At 44.1% G+C, this 22,215-nt stretch overlaps 1 protein-coding gene across 2 annotated transcripts in view; it reads left to right on the forward strand.

Annotated features, from left to right (window-relative positions):
• The window catches only part of UST (uronyl 2-sulfotransferase), a 966,832-nt gene that overhangs the window by 906,340 nt on the left and 38,277 nt on the right, over positions 1-22,215 (forward strand). The window lies entirely within an intron of this gene.

A 22,215-nucleotide genomic window follows, 5' to 3' on the forward strand; every position in this document is an offset into this window, starting at 1 on the left:
AGCTACACAATATCTATGTTTCAAGGTTTGACAACAGACAAGCAAGATAAACATGTAGTCTGAATTGATATTTTTTCCATCATGCTCATTTAGACTGGTTACATCTTGGCTTACTATAAAGTGTGTGGCTAAAGGTTTGTGGTCAACCCTATATAAACCCCTTAATTTGACCACTGAATTCAAGTGGCCTTCAAACCCGGTTATCAAAGGAGGTCCTGCCAGACTGTTGTAGCATTGTCTCATACCCACAGCTGATTCACTGTGAAGAGGTGTACAGTGTGTTATGCCTCAAGAAACTCTAGAGCTATTCCATCCTCCCACAGTGTAGCGCATGGAAGTAGCTTTAGGGTGATAGGCTACTAGGAACTTTCTAATTTTGTTAGAAATGTTATTGTTATTTTTTCTGCTAGTAATAAAACTTTATAAATAAAATAAAATAAATAAATAACATGCACATGTGCAGTTTAATTGTGTTCTGTGTGGTTATTAAACATGTGCTACGTAACAGGAAACACTTTTAAATATATATAGTGCATTTTCTTAGGGCAGTGTTTGAGTGTGCTATTCCAAAGAACAAAATTGGGTTTGCATTGCCACTGCATCCCTGAACCCTTTACAAGAGTGTTAGTAACCAATAGAGCATGGATACCTCACCAGCAGGTATGCCTAATGGGTTGTGTGGTGCCACTCTAACCTGGACTCCCCTACTCAAGTGATTGTACGATAAATAAATAAATTGACCACAACAGTGCCAAACTTCTGTGCTGGGTAGTCAACGGCGTTTCAACCTGATTGATTTCATGTCATCATCAGGACAATGGTCACTAGTTTCAAACTAGTGCTGAACTTAGCATAGGATAGGTCTTGCATTCCAGGCGTGATAGATCAATCAGAATGTTGGCAAGGCCAGAAGAGGCGAGGCGCCAGGCAAGCGTTATTCCACTAAATGGGTAGATTAATCGGTGTGGGAAGTTGAAGGGGGTCTGTCAATCCCTGTGATGTATCCGGGCACCGGGTGATTAGGAATGATCTAATTGAGGGGATCCAAAAATCTAGAAGACCAGACTGGAGCCACCTGTGGGGTCGCTAGGTTGCGATCGTGACAAGGGCGGAATTCGGAAGAGGAACCAATCCTCCCAAGTTTCAGTCTGGCTCGGGACGAGTCAAGTGTGGCAGTAAGGCATGTCAGACGCTTTGGTGGGGCCAGCAGTTGAAATTGCTCAGGGCCCATTTTTCGTTTGTGAACAAAGAATCAGCTCATAATTTGGAAGACATGTACTCTATGAAAAGTGAAAACATGGGGCCTCATTTATGAAAAGTGACGCATCGCTGCGTGAAAACAGCGATGCGTCACTATTCATTGCGCCCTGTTTGCGACATGCTGGATGCGTCATATTTACAATATGACGCATCATGTCGCAAGGAGTTACAGATACGTCAGTATTTCTGACGTATCTGTAGGCGCAAAAAATGACGCATTGCTGGAGTGTGTCACAAAAGTGACGCAACTTCAGCAATGCACCATTTAACATGGGCAAGTCCCATTTCAATGGCCCTGCGTCAGTCTTACGCCTGCTGTGAGGCAGGCGTAAGATAATGACGCATTTGCGTCCTAGAAGTGACGGAGTGAAATCTCATAGATTTCACTGTGTCATTTCTAGGAGGCTTACTTACGTTAAAACGCCCACCCTGCATACATTATATCTGGCGCAGGTATAATGTGGCGCAGGGGTTTACAAAGTGACGCATCTACCTAGATGCGTCACTTTGTAAATATGACTCAACATGGCGCATTTTTTACCCTGCTGGTGCGTCACAAAAAGTGACGCACCAGCGGGGTAAAAGTGACGCAAGGGTTCATAAATAACGCCCATGATGTTTAGTGACATTTAATGGCGTTGCCAAATTTGCTGCACTAAGAAAGAACCAGTTAGACCTTCTATTGCATTATTAACACATATTGAAATAGGAGAGCAAGACCCCAACGTTGCAGGTCCTGGGGCCCTGCTATCCTCCCCTTGTGACGGAACTGGTTGAAGCTTCTTTTTTCTCCACCCAAAGATCAAAAACAGACTGACTATTCATCACACTTTTTCTAGGAGTAATTGTGTCCTGTTCTTGTCTTGAGAGTTACACTTCAATATCCAGTCCTTATTCGCAAACCTGTGAGTAGTTTACAGTAGTGGCGGCCAGCACAGGTAAGAGCTGTGGGCGATGGGGTGGGGCAGGTTGATTAGGAAGTTGACAGATGACCGAATATGTAAAATTACATTAAAAAAACGAATAAAACTACTTATCTTAGCACAAGGTAAGTGGTTTTATTAATTTTTTTATTTCATTTTACCAATCTCTTCCTCTGTTAACTTCTCCACCCCCCACCTCATCCCGTCTCACCCCACTGCTCCACTGCTCTTACCTGTGCCGGCCACCACTGGTTTATAGAAGGAAGACATGCTTGGTCACAGAAATCTTAATAGTAAGTCACACCTAAGCTGACTTAAAATACACCTGCTAAAAGAAAATGTTTAATAAGGTTGATATTGTCCCTAGAAGGCCCCGGAGCACAACCAAGTATTTTTTTCTAATGTTGTGGGGGGCTGCAGGGAGTGCAGCAGGAAAGCTTAGCATATTTTTAAACCACTTTTATCTGGAGCTCTATGCTCTACAGCTTAAATGCAAAGCACTCTTGCAGTGGGTTCTAGCTTGAAAACTGTTAAAAAAGGACTTAAACACATGTTGATGATTTTCTAAAGTAGAACTTTATTGCATTGTTTATGACAATCACTTAAACATAGCACAGTGTGAATTAATTAAATATATATTTCATTGTACTTATCATTAATTTTTTGCTTTCTATATGTTGAATGTTGGTCTTGACCCTTTCTGTAGGGTCATTCCTGAACTGTTTGCCTACACCTTCCTGCTTATTGACCCTCTTTGTATTGACATTTAGGACTTTGCACACTTTACCACTACTAAGCAGTGCTAAAGTGCTTGTGATTTCTCCTTAATACATGGTAGAATTGGCTTACACCCAATTAGCCAATTTAATTTACTTGTAAGACCCTAGTAAAGTGGCACTACATGTGTCCAGGGCCTGAAAAATAAATACCACTAGTGGGGCTACAATACTGATTGTGCCCCCCCCCCCACTTAAGTAGCCCTTTAAACATGACTCAGGCCTGCCATTACAGCCTGTGGATGAAGTTCTAAACTGTCATTTTGACCAGGGAAAATAAACCTCTTGCCAGGCCCAAACCTTACTTTTTAATAGATGTAAGTCACCCATAGGGTGGTTCCAGGACAGCCCAGAGGGCATGGTTCAGTGTATTTAAAAAGTTGAATATGTACTAGTAGTGAAACACTCTTAAATTATTTTTTCACTACTGCAAGGCCTACCTCTCCCATAGGATAACATTGGAGTTACCCTATTACATTGAATAAGCTGTAATTCCAAATAGCAACAGGTATTGGTTGGTGCCTTCAGAATTGTAATGAGAAATCATCTCTTATGGTATATTCTGTTTTTAATTAGCAATTGTGGAAATGACACTTTTAAAAAGTTGTACAAAAGGGGGTGGTGATGGACGTAGCATCTGAACCCAGTCAAAAGATATGCCACTGGATTCAAGCAAGCCGGGCTGAAGACGGCTGCAATGCCAGAAACCGGTCCTCGGAAGCTTGTTTCCGGTCCAGGGAAGGCATGGCCTGGCAGTTCGGGCTGGACTGCTCCCATGAGGCACAGGGTCAGACTGATTTGCATATAGCAATGTCTGAACTGGGGTGGCAGAGTGGGCTAAAGAACGGTGATGGATTAAACCCAGATCTTTTGACTGGGTGTGAGTGTTTGATTGGTTCAGATGCTCCGTCCATCACCACCCCCTTTTGTACCGCTTTTGGCCGCCTTAAGTGTGGCAGGGTATGCTCAGACGTTAGTCCCTTGCTCACTTTGCCACTGGATTCAAGCAAGCCGGGCTGAAGACGGCTGCAATGCCAGAAACCGGTCCTCGGAAGCTTGTTTCCGGTCCAGGGAAGGCATGGCTTGGCAGTTCGGGCTGGACTGTTCCCATGAGGCACAGGGTCAGACTGATTTGCATATAGCCATGTCTGAACTGGGGTGGCAGAGTGGGCTAAAGAACGGTGATGGATTAAACCCAGATCTTTTGACTGGGTGTGAGTGTTTGATTGGTTCAGATGCTCCGTCCATCACCACCCCCTTTTGTACCGCTTTTGGCCGCCATAAGTGTGGCAGGGTTTGCTCAGATGTGAGTCCCTTGCTCACTTTGCCACTGGATTCAAGCAAGCCGGGCTGAAGACGGCTGCAATGCCAGAAACCGGTCCTCGGAAGCTTGTTTCCAGTCCAGGGAAGGCATGGCTTGGCAGTTCGGGCTGGACTGTTCCCATGAGGCACAGGGTCAGACTGATTTGCATATAGCCATGTCTGAACTGGGGTGGCAGAGTGGGCTAAAGAACGGTGATGGATTAAACCCAGATCTTTTGACCGGGTGTGAGTGTTTGATTGGTTCAGATGCTCTGTCCATCACCACGCCCTTCTGTACCACTTTTAAAAAGCTGGCATGCTTCCGCCTTAGCAATTAAGTGCCTGCAGCTCATCACTGGGTTACTTGACTGGGTATAACTGACCGTTGAGCTTTGTGTATTACTCCCAGACAGCCACACTCAATAGAGAACTTAGTGGTGCAGGGGAGGGCAGAGCTGGGCACAGCCTTACTTACACTTGAATAGCCTTTTTCCTACCTCACATAGGCCTGCATACCTCATGTAGTTAGTCTAGACACAAGGCAGGGGAGCCAGGAAACCTGTGCACTTCAAACGGAAATCTCTAGAAGCTTCTCCCTCTTCAAAGGAGACACCAGGTATAAATATTGGACGTCAGACACCAACTCTTTAGTACACTTCTGGACCAATGGAGACTCTGCCAGGAAAAAGGACTGCTGTGCTGCTGAAATGACTGCTACTCTTCTTGAGTACTGCTCTGTTGGACAATTACCTTCCTGGACTACTGCCTTGCTGGATTGCTGCCCTTTTGCCTGACTCAGAGGGATTAAACCTACCTGACTTGCTATGTGAGCCAGAGTTGAGGGATACAATGGAGTCTCTTACCTCACCATGCAGCCTCCAGCACAGCAGTGGAGGTAAGGGACATTGTGTGTATTGGAAAATCTGTCCTGGGGATGTACCCAGCCACCAGGCTTCATGAGCCAATAGGTGTCATAGCGGGGACGCTATCCTTCATTGTTGGAGAAGACTGGCGCACATGACTGCACTTCCAGTATCTCATAGCTCCAATTATCTTTCGTCTTCACTTTGGTAAAGCTGGCAGCACTGGATAGAGCAGGAATAATATGATGCTAGGGCAGGGGTACAGGCCGCAGGCAACATTTTCAGGGAAGTTCACCTGCCTCTCACTTCACATAGGTGACAGACAGCCTATCTACGCAGACACACGCAGACACACGCACACACACACACTCGGATCTCTACTGATATATTTTTTTTAAAAGGGGGAGGTTTTCAATACCTTTGTTGGAAACCCACCTTCTTATATGGTCACCATTAATCTTTTTAACTATACATAGCCTGCATTACCATGGTGCAAGATAGATGCCCTGCCACCTGCGACCACTGTATGTTCCTCCGAATCACACCGCTAAGACAGAGTCCAGCTCGGGTGGCACTCAGTTGGCACTGCCCTCCTCTGGACTCAATGCTGGAGCCTCAAAGGGGCTCAGATGAAATTTCGAATTCAGAAAGCTTCGAATTCCCACTCGCCTCTGCAAAATGTAAAAATGGTCAATGTCCTTGTGCCTATTACAAAATATGAAGAACACAAAACAAGGACAGGCTGAAAGGAGAGGACCCAAATTACCACTAGCTGAAAGGGGCTTGCATAAGCCCACTTTCTCTGTTTTGTTTAAATAAAACTTGGCTGCGACAGATCTAACATGGCTGGGCCCTCACCCTAGTCTCAACTCCACTGCTTAAATCAAGACCTGACTCGTGAATGTTACAGGAGAAGGCAAAATGCACGCATATGACAAATAAGGCCAGTGCATGAATTGTGTACATGCACGCACTCATGAAAGGTGTTGGTTGTGCATCGTATCATTCACCCTACATTAGGTGTATAAATAAAATCTGTAACATTTCCCTTTCGAGGTCTTTTGATGACTGTCCACGGAAATATACTCCTTATCTTTAAGGGTGAACGTTACCAGATCTGTTGGCGGGCAGGCAGGCAGCCTCATGTCCTTCTCGTACGTGGCTTATCAGGGAAACACATATCAAGTTATGGGTATTTGTGTTCTACTTTAGTATGCAAGGGATTGATAATTGGCTCCAAAGTTAATTTACTTACTTATTTAAAAGTAATCTTTTTGAAACTCACAAATGTCTTGGAACTCATTTTCCCTCACTTTCCTAAGCTCCTGATTCACACACACTAAATGGATCTTGCATAAATAGTGTAAAGGTTCCGGGAAGTGCAATATATGAGTACATTTTGTTCAGGGTGTGTGTAAGAACGGATGTCGTCCTTGCAAAAAATGGCTTTGCTGCAGGACAAATTATCAAAGGTAAAAATGTCATATGTTTAACCATACTCTCGGCATACATTGAAAAAAGGCAGGTAGGGTCAAACAAATTAAGACAGAATTCGCCATTTGTCTGAATGCCATGCATACTACCATCTATGGGGCCTATTAGGATGGCGGACGGACCTGCGTCCGTCCGCCACCCCTGAGGTGGAGGGACCGTCTGCAGGGGCAGCGGCGGTCCCTCCGTGCGAAATAGGATGTGACCGCTACCCTGGCGGCCACATCCCGTATAGTTTACATTGCGGCGGGTGCTGCTTTAAGCAGCAACTGCCGCAATGCAAAATATGCATGCGTAGCCTTGGCATGCACCTTGGCATGCACCGCGTGGTGCCTGCCACCCTGTGCATGCCAAAGCAGGGGGGTACCATAGGTCCCCCCATGTGCACCCCCCACCCTCCAACACCCTGGGGGCTCGCAACGGGCCCCCAAACAACAAAGACCACATGCTTTTCCACGGCGGAAAAGCCGCCACGGAAAAGCATGTTTATTGCCCCATCCTAATATGGCTGGCGGTGTCTGATAGATACCGCCACCATATTAGAGCTTTTCCGCCACGGTCGGAAGGCGACCACGGCGGAAAAGCGGCGGACGGTCTTCCGCCGGCCTGGAGGATGCGGATTCACCGCAATCCTAATCGGCCCCTTGATTAGGACTTACATGACATAGTTTATTTTCTTAACAATCCTAAGAGCACAAGTACTTAATTGTGAGGTTTTTTTCAAATCTCGGTTTCTAATAGCTTCGTATTCGTTTTAAAGACTAAGGGGCATATTACCAACAAATAGCGATATTTATCGCTATGTAGGCTTAGCGGCAATGTTTTTATCGCCGCGCATCGCAGGATTTTATCGCTGAGATAACGTGCTATTAGCAACGTTTATCTGAAAAGAGTTAAAATTCCTGGCGATAGCTGCAAAATCCGTGAATATCGCTGAGAATACAGCGATATTCACGCATTATCGCTAACAGGGTCTTAGCCATGATATCCACCTCCCATTGGATATAATGGCTAAGAACTGGACTGAGCAGGCGTTCGTTTTTGGAGATATTCGCGCTTAGCGCAAATATTTCCATCGCTACGCCTGTGTTGGTAATAGGCGATAGAGAGGTTACCGACTCCTTTCAGTCGCTAACAGGTTGGGTACGCCCACTTTGCATGTCATTAGCGATAAATATCGCTGACATGCAAAGCGGGACCCAAACCGCTCGCTATCGCCTACAAGCTGTTGCTAACTGTTGTTAGTGACAGCTTGCTAATAGGGCGATAGGTAGTTTTTGGCCGCTAAGTGGCGATAATTCTATCGCCACCCTTGGTAATATTCCCCATAATTGATCTAATGCAGAAATTGCAGCGTGAATTTTGTTACCAATGCTTCATTGCCACAGCCTGTGCCAGTCACATTATTTAATAATACAGTCTCGCTTACTGACCAGTAGGTCAAAATTGCCTTCCAGGGGCCTGCAGGGAGATTGTTCAAAGATCTGTGCTTTGTGAAAAATGAGCTACGTTTGAGTGAGAACAGTAACGACTTTCAATTTATAGCGCCTACTGCTAAAGGATTGCTACTTCTCAGAACTATCATTTTCAACCATGAAGACTTCTGTAGTTCATCCAGATGAACTCACACAGAGCCGCCACATAACCCGAACATCAGACGAAAAGCGGGGTCAAATGTAAAATGCCATAGGGCCATGAATCTCTGAACCTAAACTTTTGGACTTTGACATATTTGCAATCACAGGCTCTCAATTATAGTTCGGAGGGAATATGCATCTGGAGAACAAATGGCATATTCATAAGAAACAATGATGCTCAGATTGCTACATGTTGCTGGCAGGCAAACTCTAAGCAATTGTATGAACATGTGATAAAAAAAAAACATTCTGTTAGAAGTCTTGAAGCACCCTCAAAATTCAAATAATATTTCCAGCACAAACAAGTAGCACTGAGAGACAGCACTGGCCTGTTGGTGCCAGAGTGGGTGAGTAGCTGATGAGGGCAATCTCACTGTGGCACACATTCATCCTATAGTCTGGTGGATTTCTTATCATACACGTGCAATATGAAGGCGTGGCACTTAATTTAGAGTTGGGCAATAAGAGAACGTGCTCCACATTGTGGAGGTAGTGCTTATTTTGTAGTTTTTCTCCATCATGATGATAGTATGGAAGATTGTCTACAGTGGAGACAGGTAACTTGGAAGCATATGTTGTCAAGCACAATGAGGACCTTTGTCCTGGATTGTTCCCTTGACACACCTCGCCTGCTCCTCCTCATTCCATTTCACCATCTGTCCATCCCTATCAATTTCGACATATGCGTCTCCTCGGTAACTGTGATTCATGTTGATATGCGGTATGTCAACACTGGTTAAACACTATCGCTAAACTGGGGCTTTGGATTACAGACAATTGGAGTGAGTGTCAGCTAGGTGTGGTGGCTTCATTTGGGTCCAACCTGCATTGTGTGTGGGTGCACACTTTCCTTCATCTTTTGACTCCAAGCTGTCCCGGGGTCAAAGTATTCTGGGCCCTGTCAATTTCCCATTTGTCTGCCACATTGGAGCAGGAAGTTTGAATTCATGTGTGATGCTGAGGTGGGAGTCACACTGCTCTCTCATCCACCCCACTGGCCAGGCCTCAGCATCCTGCCTTCCCCTGCAGTAAGACCAAAAGATTTCTTTAAGGCAAGATGGGGGTGGGATAAAGGACGCAGGGGGGAGAAAAGGAAAATTCCTCTGAACTTTGGCTATATTGGTATATCTGAATCCCTGATATTTAAACTTGGTATTCTATGGTCCAACTGGGATTACCTGTGCAAACAGAGCAGTATCTGCACACATGATCCTATACCTTAGCCTACAAATCTATAAACTTAGCATATCCCTTTGGAGTTCCTTTTCGGTATTTGCACCACAAGTCTTCCAAGTGATGGTGGTCAGCACCCCTACCTGTTTTATCTGCTTGTTCTCTCATAAAATTTCAGAAACAAATCATTCACATACAGAAACCTCTCCCTAACTTTGGGTAGGGGAGGTCTGAAGTTGATGGTTCGGTCGCAGGCTAGCTCCTACCCGGCAATGCACGGGCCAGTCACTTAAAGAAAGATAGATCTTGTTCCATCCACTGCCATCCATGAAGGTTGGAACCCCTTCCTCCAAGGTGGCTGTTTGGCTGGGCACGATGAAAACGTGAGATTCTGGTTTTGGGAGTGGATCTGATCTACACTGCACCAAGGAATCATTGTGGACAGCAGAATATGCTGTTTGACCTGCCTGGCTCCTGGTGACTGTTTGTTTCTTGGCCACACCTGGGGAGAAAGCTTGCTTGGGTGAACCTTGAGCTTCTTGGACAAAGAAGTCCATCCTCTCTGTGAACTGACTATCATTGCTGACAGTGGCTCTGGGGTAAGGAGGGTGTATAGAGCCCTGGAAGGAGTTCCTTTGCTCTGAGCAATAAGAGAAAGTGTGCTCAAAAGCTGCTTTACCACAGCCCTGACTGCCTAGCCTGTGCTGTTGATCCAAAAGCCTTAACGGTGAATGTGAAGGAATGCGCCTCCCTGGGACAGGAGGGAAATGATGGCCTCTGCACCCAATTTATCCGCCTCTGCCTGATTCCTCATTCAGAATGTTCTGTCCTGGATGCTGCCTTGCAAAGTGGCCTGCACACAGTGCAGATGAATAAGACCTTTGCATTTCCTTTCTATTCATCTGGAAGTGCCCCGTGAACGTGTCTTACTTACTTCACACAAGTGGGAGAGCCACATCCTCCTTAGGAGGATCGCTTGATCCCAGAGACTGCTGAATTCTTATACTTCCATGAAAACATTAGTTAAAGTATCACTCAAATTCAGACTGTTGTGCTTCAATCCCTTTTACCTCTGGATCCTAACTGCTGAAGGAATTCCGCCCTTTGCTAGGTCTTTACCAATTGAGAGGTCTCTAACGCAACAACGCTGTTTAAACTCTCGGACTCAATCATTAATGGTTTATATTATTTGCACACAGTATTGTTTACAGTATTGCATATTTCCAGGATTGCTCCCTACTCTCATTGTTCAAGGTGCCCAACTAAATTCATGTGCCATTCTATTTCCCTGGTTTGTCCCATATCCATCATGAGGATGGGGACCTTATATTAACTCCCTCTGAAGCACTTCTTGCCATCCCTAACCCGCTGAAAGTGCTAATTCAGGTCACTGCCTACCTTTCTAGGAACCCTGTTTGCTAATCGACTTTCTTCCAGCCCCAGACTCCACACTCCAGGCCTATGAGTCTGTCTTTGGTAAATTGGACTTTGCCTGGCCACCTGAGGCAAGACCTGAGTGCATTAGATTAGCTATGGGCTTTGGAGCATGTACTTGGTATAAGAGGTTTTATCTGGGTGTATGCAGCTGTAGATGGACCTAGGAATCTGCACGTGGCATAGGATGCTATATCTCACCATTAAGCCAGACGTTGCTTTGTTAGGCTGTACTGGGGACATGATGCACTACCTGGACATGAAAGAGTATATGTTGGCGCATGAAGCTGGCGTGGGTAAAGGAACCTATTGGCCATGTGTGAATACGGCTTAGCACATTGTAGTTTTGCCTATGTGATAAGTCTTAGGCATATATGATCATAACTAAGGGCCTGATTACAACGTTGGAGGTCAAGGTCACTTTGTTATAAACATGGCTGATATCCCTTCTGCCAAATTACAATTCCATTATGTCCTGTGGAACTTTGAATACTGCAGACAGGAATATCCGTAACGTTTGTGATGGAGTATCCCATCCACCAAGATTGTAATCAGGCCATAAATTTTGTTAGCGTAATTTTTTTTTTTTTTTAAATGACAACTTGCAAAGGACTCTTCTACACATGATCATTCAAGTCTTTATGATGTTAAGAAGGATCTCTACTGTGCAATTTCTGGCACATGGTCCAGTACGACAACAAAGCAGGGAAGTGTCTATTTCACTGATGACACACAATAGGACTATTTTAATACTACAGTGCTTTCCGAATCTGGATTATTGCCCCCTCAGTAGTTTTTTTGTCAGCCATAAAGCTCATTGGTTGGCTGTAGAGGTATCTTAGATTGTGTTCGCTAAATCAATTATGGCTTTAGTAATGTGCACGTTGCTGAGCAATGCAGGATTCAGGGAGTTTTTTTTCAGGAGATGAATTAATTGTTTTGCCCTGAGCATGACGGATACTTATCTAGGTGAATTAACTCAGCGGTTACACTGAAAGAGAAAGAAACTGTGGTTTTAATAATAATAGATGGCATTTACACACCGCTGTGTACCACAGTATTTGCATTTCATAGATCAGTAAACATTTGTTATTTTATCTCACCTGAACCATACTCATTTCACCAAAATCAGAAAGATAAGTGCCTTGGCCACAATCCTACTACGAGTTGAATATGTGACCTGCTCAGAGCACAACATTGTGTTCTAAACTGACAGAACTATCTATTTTGCTGTTTTACTATTTTACTATCTATTTTAATGTCCTACTTTGGGTAGGAGTTTCATTGCTGTGAGAACCGTTTTAGTAAACCCACGTCATTTCTCGTATTTATTTTATGTTTTCATAAAACAAAGCAATTAGCCGGAATGTTCTAAGTACATGTAAGCGTGGAGATGGTCTAGATAAAATGGCTGCCCTGTCCTCCATCTAAAGAGCCGCGTTTATGTTTTTAGGTGTGTGTGTTTTGGCCTTTTGCCATACCCACCTCATTTTCCATTATTATGTTGTTCAGATGAGAGGGGCTGGTAAGCAGGATCCTTTGAGGAAAGATTTCTGTTTAAAATACAGGCAGGAACAAATTGGCATGGTGTCTGATTAAGCATTTGTGTTACAAAGGGGGAAGATTAGGGTCAGCAATCACATTGTCAAGTTTGCAAACAGACGTCATATTATTCGATACTGGCGGCAGCAGCACGTTCACCAGTAGCAGATCCATCCAGTAACTTTGTAGGCGCTGGTTTATTAAAAATAAGTAGCTTAAAAGCTGTGGCTATTCTTGATACCATTTTCATTTACATTTTTTTCATTATTTTTAGACTATACATCGAAGGGGATTCAACATCCATGAATACAATATTAAATCTGGGCTCACAGAAATATTAAATATATATGTAATTTTATTTATTAACAACTATGATATTTGATGTGGTTCATCAGTTAATAGATCTAGCAAAACAACAACAAAATATTCATATTGTAGGAAACATGAGATAATAATCCCAATAATTAAGTCATAAATTGTAATCTCTATGACTAGCAAAATGAAGGAAAAAGAAAAGAAAGATAAAAAAAATTATAGGAGAAGGAAAGAAAAGGGGAATAATGAAGACATGAGGGATGTGTGAATAAATTAATAACTCTGCATACTATTGAAGGTAAAAAGGCAGCATTGTGGTAGTTTTAGGTAGTGATAGTGCAACTTGTTTCTTGTCTTCCCAGACTGCGTTTTTGAGTACAGGTAGGAGCGTAGGAACACACGACAACCCTTCCCCTTAGTATTTACTTTGCACTTCTATTTTAATCACCACCTTGTGTTTGCACAAGTCTGCATAAACAGTAGGGCTCTAAGTGGTGTACGTTTTGTTCTTGAAGGTGTTGGCGCAATATATTCTCATTGATCACGGAAAAATATATTTACTTATATTTAACCAGAGGCTCCTACGAGATGGAGCTGTTAGAATCTGATTTAAAATAACATTTTAACTCAGGTGAAGTTAAAGGAGTTGTTTATTTTGGTGAAATGCCCAATATGGACCGTGGCAGTGTTCACACCTGGTTTAACAGATGTGAAATGTTCTTTTGCATTCGAAGCTGCAATTAGGAACCTGTTCTGCATCATACTTGGAACCCAAGAGAGTGGTGAAATGTAATTATGGATTGACAAATGTGTCAAGTTATTTAAAAATGTTTCCTCTGTTCTTGTCCAGAATTTAGTGGTAGCTCACTGTTGTAACTGTTGCATTGGTAGCTCTTTACCATTTTCCTCCAAATATATGCAAGTCCATCCTAAGGCAAGGGAAGCGAAGTACCTTAGCACAACATTATAATTCATATATTTTTAAGAGATAGAGAGTAGTGCAGCACAGAACAACACTGCACAGCCCACGCCCAATGCTCCTGCTCGAGCCCCTCATGCTTCCAGAGAGCACGTCCCACTCACCTGCGGGCAAAAAACTCAGAAACTCAAGACGGATGGGTTTTTGGGTGGTTCACCTGAACAATGGTGGCTAAGGACTACTGGCAGGCCGCTTTAGAGCAGGGCAACTCGTGCGGCCACTTTGGGTGCTGACCTGTGGAGGGGGGGTGACCTCAGGGGGTGGCCTCAGGGGGTGGCCTCAGGGGGTCTGCGGTGTTTATTAATAACTTAAGATTGGAGAGATGAGGGGCACTTTTGCCCGGTGTTAGTGAGAGGATCTGAGGAGGAGGTCATGGGGGTGGGGGTGCCAAAAATCATTGTTACACTGGGCGTCACCAACGCAAGAGCCGGCCATGACCACTGGCACAAGAGTCACGATGGAGACTAACCCTTAGTTACCAGTGCGTAGAGTAGCCTTAGTCTGTACTAATGGGAAGTCTATACAGAATCCAGAAAAACTAGGGGTGTTAGTTTCAAACAAACAGAGACCTTATGAGATAGGATCTTGGATGAGTTTGAGTGCGCAAGTAAAAATCTGTGTTCTTTGTATAGTGTTATCACAAAGTTTGTAGAGTGGCACTTGTAGCATCCTTCCTGAAGAATGTGGCAGATGAAGACTACAGAACCCTCCTTAGCTCTGAGCATGTGCACATCAATTCAATCCGGTGAAGAAGACCTTTCACATAGTAATAAGAAACAACTCATCCATCTGTAGATGACATAGATGCCATGAGAAGAATTTCCTAGAGGCAACAAGAAGGATCTCTGAGGAGTCAGTGTCCTGTGTGCTCTCCCCATAATGGTAAACAGAATTTTAAAGCATCCATGTTTAGGAAAGTCTCGTGAGACCTAAACATTGAGGACAGTAAGACATTTGGAAGACATATGTTCTGGTTGAAATGGGATTCTGAAAAAACAACTTTGAAAAAAAGGAAAGATTCATGAACATACTACCTTGTCTTTCTGAAAGACTGTGCATGGGTCTAAGAAAGAAAGAGGTTGAAGTACTGCAAGCATATATGAAAGCTATCCAAAATCTATCTTCCCTGACACCAGATGGAGGATCACTCAATGCCATGCTAAAAATGCAGGTCTATTCTTCATATAATGACTATAAAAGTGGAGTGTACATCAATCCTCACATTGTCACATTCACAGACATTCTCCCATGAGTTTGAACAAGGTGACTGTGACTAGGAGTAACATGCCATTTCCATCATGCCAGAATCAAAGAAATAGGCGGGAGTCAGGAATAACCACAATCCACTAATCTTGAAACAAGCTACATCCACAATTGTAAATGAAATAACCTATGCAAAATAAAATTCCTACAAAGACATAGAAAGAATACTCATCTGAGTGTTAGGTCTACCTTGTCTATGCTATTCTTACTTCCGTACACCATGCAATCCGTGGCATACATACACATGTGTAAGAGGTTGTGGAAAAGTAAATTTTGCCATGTTCTGTGTCCCTACGTGTTCCCCATCTTATGCTATATGTGCATGATTAATATGCATATGTATTCCCCATGATCGATTAAAGACGCCATTACAGTTGTGTCCAACTCTAGTATGCCAGTTTCCAGTTCTCGTGAAAGCTACGAGTATTAGGCCTATGTAAAGCTACATTGCCACGTTTCTCAGTGTGCACGTTATTTCATTGAAAATCCCCGTTTCTAGGCCTCAAAAGGGCCCGGACTCAGATTCAGCTCCAGTCTCCTGAACCCTCTCCGAGGAGCGATACAGCCCCCACCTGTATCCCTGACCCTTCACTTACTTCCTGCCTCACAGTGCCCGGCTCGGCCTGGCTCTGCCTGCCAGTCTGCCAAGAGTATGTTATGATTCTAGTTATCAGTCCAGCTCTCCTTCTCTGCATTCCTAAGCTACTGAATCGCATCAATAGTTTCAGTCATCGTCTAGCCTTTACGTCTCCATGTAAGAGAAATACTGTATTTATGGTCATTTAATATTCCTCAACACACACTACATGTAGAATAATGCATGCACCAGTCTTAGTGTCTGTTAGCCTTTGCCCTGATAACTTTTGGATTCTATCAACATGTTCTCTAAACATCAGATACTAGATAGTGTTTAGGTACATGTCGCTCTGACTCTCCAGACTTTCGTCTCTCCTTCTAGCTCAGAAGTCATAGCCCCCAGCTTCTCCCTAGTAACACGTCATTGCCAGCTTGCGCGCACCACTAGGTTAAAGGTCCCGGCTCCTTAGGTAGCCCCCTCCATGTTTCCGCCCATTTGTGACATATTCCGTTACGTTTACATCACATGTCTATGTATACGCCCTGTTCACGCCTCTTGTTACACCTACTTTCTGCCTTATCTCTCGCGACTGCTATAGGCCCTGCCTACTGCTACGCCTATTGTATTGAACATCATGTATTTTGTTTAAGTATATATACTTGTGCACTGTTATTAAAAGTTGCCATTCCATTCCTTTGTCCCTGCCCCGTGCAGCGCTGCCATCCTATTCCCGTGCAGGTTGTCCTGTTCCTGTCCTTTATGCTGTATTAAAACCTGCATACTCCTACTACCTCGAATCTTGACTCTTATTTATTGAGCTATCTGTTATCGTATATCTAGTCAAAAATAGAGGTATTATTTATTTATTTACCACATAATGGCGCCCGAACAGGAAATTGCCCTTTCCCCACGCGCCGGTGAAGCCACGCAAGCCCCCTGATCCTCTGCAGCCGTGACGGAACCATACCGGCCACGTGCAGATATTTCTGCTTCAAGTATCCCTCAGGCCCACGGAGGAGACGGAGGTTGCGGTCCAGCGTCCAGACGAGGCGGTGGAGGAACGCGGCGAGTCCCGACCAGAGCCCAAGCCGAGAGTCCAAGGTCCGAGGTATCCGGAGGCCCACCTATAACTGAAGTCCGAAGTTCGTCCGTCCGTCGTCGTAGCAGTCCAGTCCAGTCCGAGGCCTTCCGTTCTTGCTGCCCGGTGAGTACCGTTGCTGGGGTAGTATCTAGACAGGGTCAATTGCATTGTCTCTGGTCCGTGGGTTTGGGTACACAGATCCAACACGAAGTGTCCACTTAGGTGGATGCGGGTCCTGACGTGTCTCTTTATGAGACCGGTAAGTTTCGTACTGTTTTAGCAGTGCATCTAGTTTCTGTTCTAGTCCGTTCTGTTCTCGAGAAATTCATGTATTCTGTTTCCAGTATTCCAGGTAGTATTTTGTCCGAACTGTTATTTTAAATGTCATTCATGTATTTCAATGTCGTGGTATGAAAGTGGTGTACCTTCAGTAATTATCGTGTTCATTGTGTATTGTAATTGTGTCTAGACTCCAGCCCAGTCATGCCATTGTTTTCAAAGTTACGTCAGTTAAGAACTAGAAAAGGTCTGTTAGAAGAAGCAGTTCCTGTCCCGCCTAGGGACAGTCCAGGTCATTTTATGTATCAAAAGCATGGCATAAGTGCCATATTATATCTAGATTTGTGGGTGGAGTACACCAAACAGTTAGAAGAAAAGTACAGATGGCCCGTATCGGGTACATGGGATGCCGAGTGCATCATGCGAGTAGAAGAAGCATTATGGAAAAAGAAAGCCAGACAGTCACAGAAAGATGCCATCGAGTTATGGCGCAAAGAATCTCATAAAAGAACCGAAAAAGAAATCAGAAAGTCAGAATTAAGTAGAGAATCCTTAGAAAGAGCCCAAGAAAGGGAATTAATCGAAATAGGTGAACGAGTTAAAACCGAACAGTCAGACAGACAGAGGAATGCCCTCATTAGGGTATGTATCCTCTTCTTGCCGAGGGCTTGCCAAAAGCAACCCCGGAAGCATCCAGTAATTTTCCGCCACCTTTAGTTCCGACCAAGCTACGTCACAAACCGACCGCAGCTGATATTTTTCTCTCGTCCTATTTGGACGACACAGTCCCAGAATATGCAAATCCTGTTCCGCCAGCTCCTGTAAATAATGTAAATCCTGCTCCTCCAGTCACCGGGGCACCTGTTACAGCACCTGTTACGGTACCCCCGGTCCAGCCTACATTACAAGTACCCGCTACACTGGTCACTCTGCCAGCACGAAGAGTATCAGTCGACGATTCCAGTTTAGGGGTCGCGGGAGGAGGTCCTCCGGGAACCCCGCCGCCACACAAACGTGTAACATCAGTCGAGTTACATGAACGTGCGTTACAGCGCACGCCCAAACATCAGTCTGTTGCAGATATCAGACGAGCTCTTACCGAATGCCGTTATGATCCGGTCCCAGGTGATGATAGTATGGTTATATATTCATTACGTGTAAGACGGGTGACCGAGTATTTGGACACCCTACCGAATATGAAAGAAGATCTAGACAGAATGTATCGTTTCATTCGTACAGGACAAGATCCAGAAAGTATTGGTGAAGTCATGTCTCACAGAAAATCTGAGATCCAGTTCATGCTGTTAAAGTTTCTGATCAATTGTTTAATTAGGGAACAAGATTCCCCGACTAAAGATCCGACCGAAATGAAAATTCTGACAAAGTGGAGTGATAATATAGCCGAGGGTAAGCACAAGACACTCAATAGTATAGAGAGTATGTACAAGAAAATACGTAAAGAAATAATAAGGTTACACGAACAACGCAAAGAAGCTCTAGGAAGCGAGAAAGAAAATGACTCTCCTACTGAAGAGGTAGACGACGAGAACACCGCCAGAATAGCGTATGTAGGTAAATCTAGATTTCCAGACCGACATTTACGCCTAGAACACAAGAAAACTGTTCCTCTTCCAGCACCAGAACAAGGTTCTCTAGAACAAGTATTTCAAGCTACCGATCACATTCTGAAATCACGAATCGGTTATAGTGAGTTAAGTACCATGCATGAACAAGAACTAGCCCGATCAGCAGTCCGATGGATTACTGATTCTACCACTTTTCCAGACGAAATAGTGGCACAAATGTTTCTGAAACTGCCCCCAGCCGAGCAGCGACTGGTGGGTATGTATATGATCCAACACCTCATTACTCTGTATGAGGGTCAACATTCTGATCCAGGTCCGTTACATGATGTCCTGAACGAGTTACTCCAGTATAGATGGAAAGGTTTAGGCACCGATTTAATTAGTGTCATTCTAGAACAGCGCCACAAATATAGAACGTTCCTAAATCCGCATTTTGTTCATGTCTCACCTCCAGAAAGTAAACCGTTTTATATAGATAGACAGCATCCGTTACGAGAAGTACACCCAGTTAGTACAGCGGGTGGTGAAATGCAACGAGTATTTGTTTACACCCCAGTTACCAAGATGGAACTCTTAGAGATGAAGAAATTAATTCCCTGTCACGACAAAGATCCAGCAGGGTTCCACCGAGAATTAAAAGACATGCTCCGTATGGGAGAATACACGTATCCAGATATTATTAAAATGTTAAAAGTCCTGTTGCCTGCGGGCATATACGAAAAACTCAAGGAAAAAGATTGGGAGGTGGGAGAGAAAAAGATCGATTGGACAGCTCTAGAAGCTGAAGATAAGATACGTGTACCAGGTACCGGTCTTGGAGACAAATGTAAAGAATTACCAGAATTATTGATACAAGTTTTGCCTAGGTTATTAGCCACGAAAAAGGAAGACTGGGATGCAATCTCAGCATGTAAACAGAAACCAGACGAAGATACTAGTGATTTTTATTCTAGATTTGAGAAATGTTTTATAATAAACAGTGGTTTGAAGACGAGTAGCGAGTCATACCCTCATCTTTTTGTTACTAAATTAGTCGAGAATTCAAGTCCACAAGTTAAAAATCGAGTTTTGAAAGTCGAAAGTACTTGGCAAGCTAGTATCCCGTCCCAGATGCTCCAAATGCTCCAGTATCACCAGAATAGAATCAGAGAAGAGCAAGAACACGAGAGAAGACGTATGAAAGACACGAAAATGAAAGTACTAGTTGCACAATCTGTTCCACAAGACAGTCAGAAGAGGGGTCCGAATCAAGCCAGTCATCCTGCAGCTCCCGTTAAAGGGACATGCAATTATTGTAAACAACCAGGTCATTTTATAAACGAGTGTGCAGTTCTGAAACACAATATAGCCACTGGTAAAACTAAAGAAAGACCACGTCCGCCTAGACAAGAACAAGTTTCACAGACTTCTCAGCCACAGAATGCACAACAGACAGTTCCAGCACCGCAGCCTATAGCTGCAACACAGCATGTTACACAGCAGATGTACCAGTATGCACAATCCGAGTATCCAGAGTATCAAGCGTATTCATGCAACAGCCTAGAGAGGGAGGTAGGCTTGCCTCTCATCGAGATTCCTGTAGATCAAGAAGGTCCCTATGTTCACAGTCAAGTATTAGGGAAAGACAGAAAGTTTCTGATTGATACAGGGGCAAGTAGGACGACTATTAGTCACGACGAGGTTCCAGGGGCTCCGCTCTCAGGCTCTAGAAATGTTTCCCTTGGATTTTCAGGAAAGCCTATTGTAAACGAGATATCAAAGCCAGTTACTCTAGAAGTAGGTCCATTGTCCCGAACTACTGATCTATTGCTTACGAAGTCATGTCCAGAAAATTTGTTAGGTATTAAGACACTGAAAGAATTAGGTGCAGTTATTTGCTGTTCCCCAGAGGGGATACGTTTGTTTTTACGTGACTTCAAGGGTCACTATGTATTACGAGATTTTGATCCGAGATTGTCAAATGTCCCGCAACATCTATGGGCGCAAGGTCCAACTGATGTTGGTTTCATGAGAATCACACCCCATCGTGTGACTCTCAAGCAAGGTGTAGTGTTACCACGAATCAGACAGTACAGATTGCCACCTGAGGCTGTAGCAGCCTTATCCAAAATTATTGACGAGCTTATGGCTCAAGGAGTAGTTGTAGAAACTGACTCCAATGTATGTAATTCTCCTATCATTCCAGTCATGAAACGTACTGATCCAAATGCACCCCCAGTATATCGATTAGTGATTGACCTTCGAGAACTCAATAAATGTATCATTCCTCAGTACCCAGTTGTTCCAGATATCTCATCTCTATTGACAGCCATTGATTCTGAGGCAATATTTTTTACAGTAATCGACCTCAAGAATGCATTTTTCAGTGTCCCCATTCATCCAGACAGCCAGTACCTTTTCGGATTCTGTTTAAATGGAAGGAGCTATAAATTCACACGAGCTCCTCAAGGTTTCACAGAAAGTCCTAGTATTTACAGTCAAGCACTTAAGAGACAACTAGACAATATTCACATGCCAACTGACACTGCCCTGCTCCAATATGTCGATGATCTACTGATCACTGCCCGTTCTGAACGTGCTTGCGAGCGAGCGTCACTCACAGTTCTGTATTTCCTAGCCGAGATGGGGCACAAGGTGTCCCCTTCAAAACTTCAATTCTGTGTCCAGCAAGTGATCTACTTAGGCCACTTACTGTCCAAGTGGGGTAGGCAGTTGACACCTGACCGTATCCAGTTAATAGCGAGTCTCCCTCAGCCCAAGACACAGAAGGAGGTACGTGCTTTTATCGGCCTTACTTCTTATTGCAGACAATGGATTCCTCAGTATGCATTTCTAGCCAAGCCACTGATACAGTTAACGACACAGGAGGCAGCCGTATTGACTGTCCTCCCTTGGACATCTGAACATACACTTAGTTTCAATGAGTTAAAGAAAGCTTTATGCCAAGCTCCCGTTCTAGCTACACCGAACTACAGTAAGCCTTTTACACTTTTTGTCACAGAACGTGATGGTACTGCATTATCTGTTCTCACACAAGATCAAGCAGGACAGTACAAGCCTTGTGCTTATTTTTCGAGCACATTAGATCCAGTAGCCCAGGCTTTGCCTGCGTGCCTCAAGTCAGTTGCAGCCACAGCTCTAGCTATCAGACAAAGTGATTCTATAGTATTAGGACACTCCTTGACAGTACAAGTTCCACACTCCGTGGAAGTTCTTTTAAACCGAACACAGACACAGCACTTGACCATTGCACGTTTAACAGGTTATGAACTGACACTGTTCCAGCCACACATAGAAATCAGACGCTGCAACGTTCTAAATCCTGCTACACTGTTACCATCAGTTACTTCAAATCCTGCCACACATGACTGTGTGGAAGTCATTAACACTATGACTAAGCCAAGACAAGACCTGACAGATATTCCGTTACCAGATCCCGACCTGACACTTTATGTGGATGGTTCATGTATGAGAACGAGTACAGGAGAACTAGTAGCCGCGTATGCAGTGACTACTGACACTGAAGTTATTGAAACACACCGTATTGACACCCTGTCTGCTCAAGCAGCAGAGCTAGTCGCTCTGACACAAGCCTGCATACGTGCCAAGAACCTGAAAGTTAATATTTACACAGATTCACGCTACGCATTCGGAGTTGTACACGACTTCGGAGTGCTCTGGCAGGAGAGAGGTTTCATGACTTCTCATGGAACCAAGATTCAGCATGGTCTCCT

This window comes from Lissotriton helveticus, chromosome 6 (assembly GCF_964261635.1).
Source record: "Lissotriton helveticus chromosome 6, aLisHel1.1, whole genome shotgun sequence".
Classification (NCBI taxonomy): domain Eukaryota; kingdom Metazoa; phylum Chordata; class Amphibia; order Caudata; family Salamandridae; genus Lissotriton; species Lissotriton helveticus.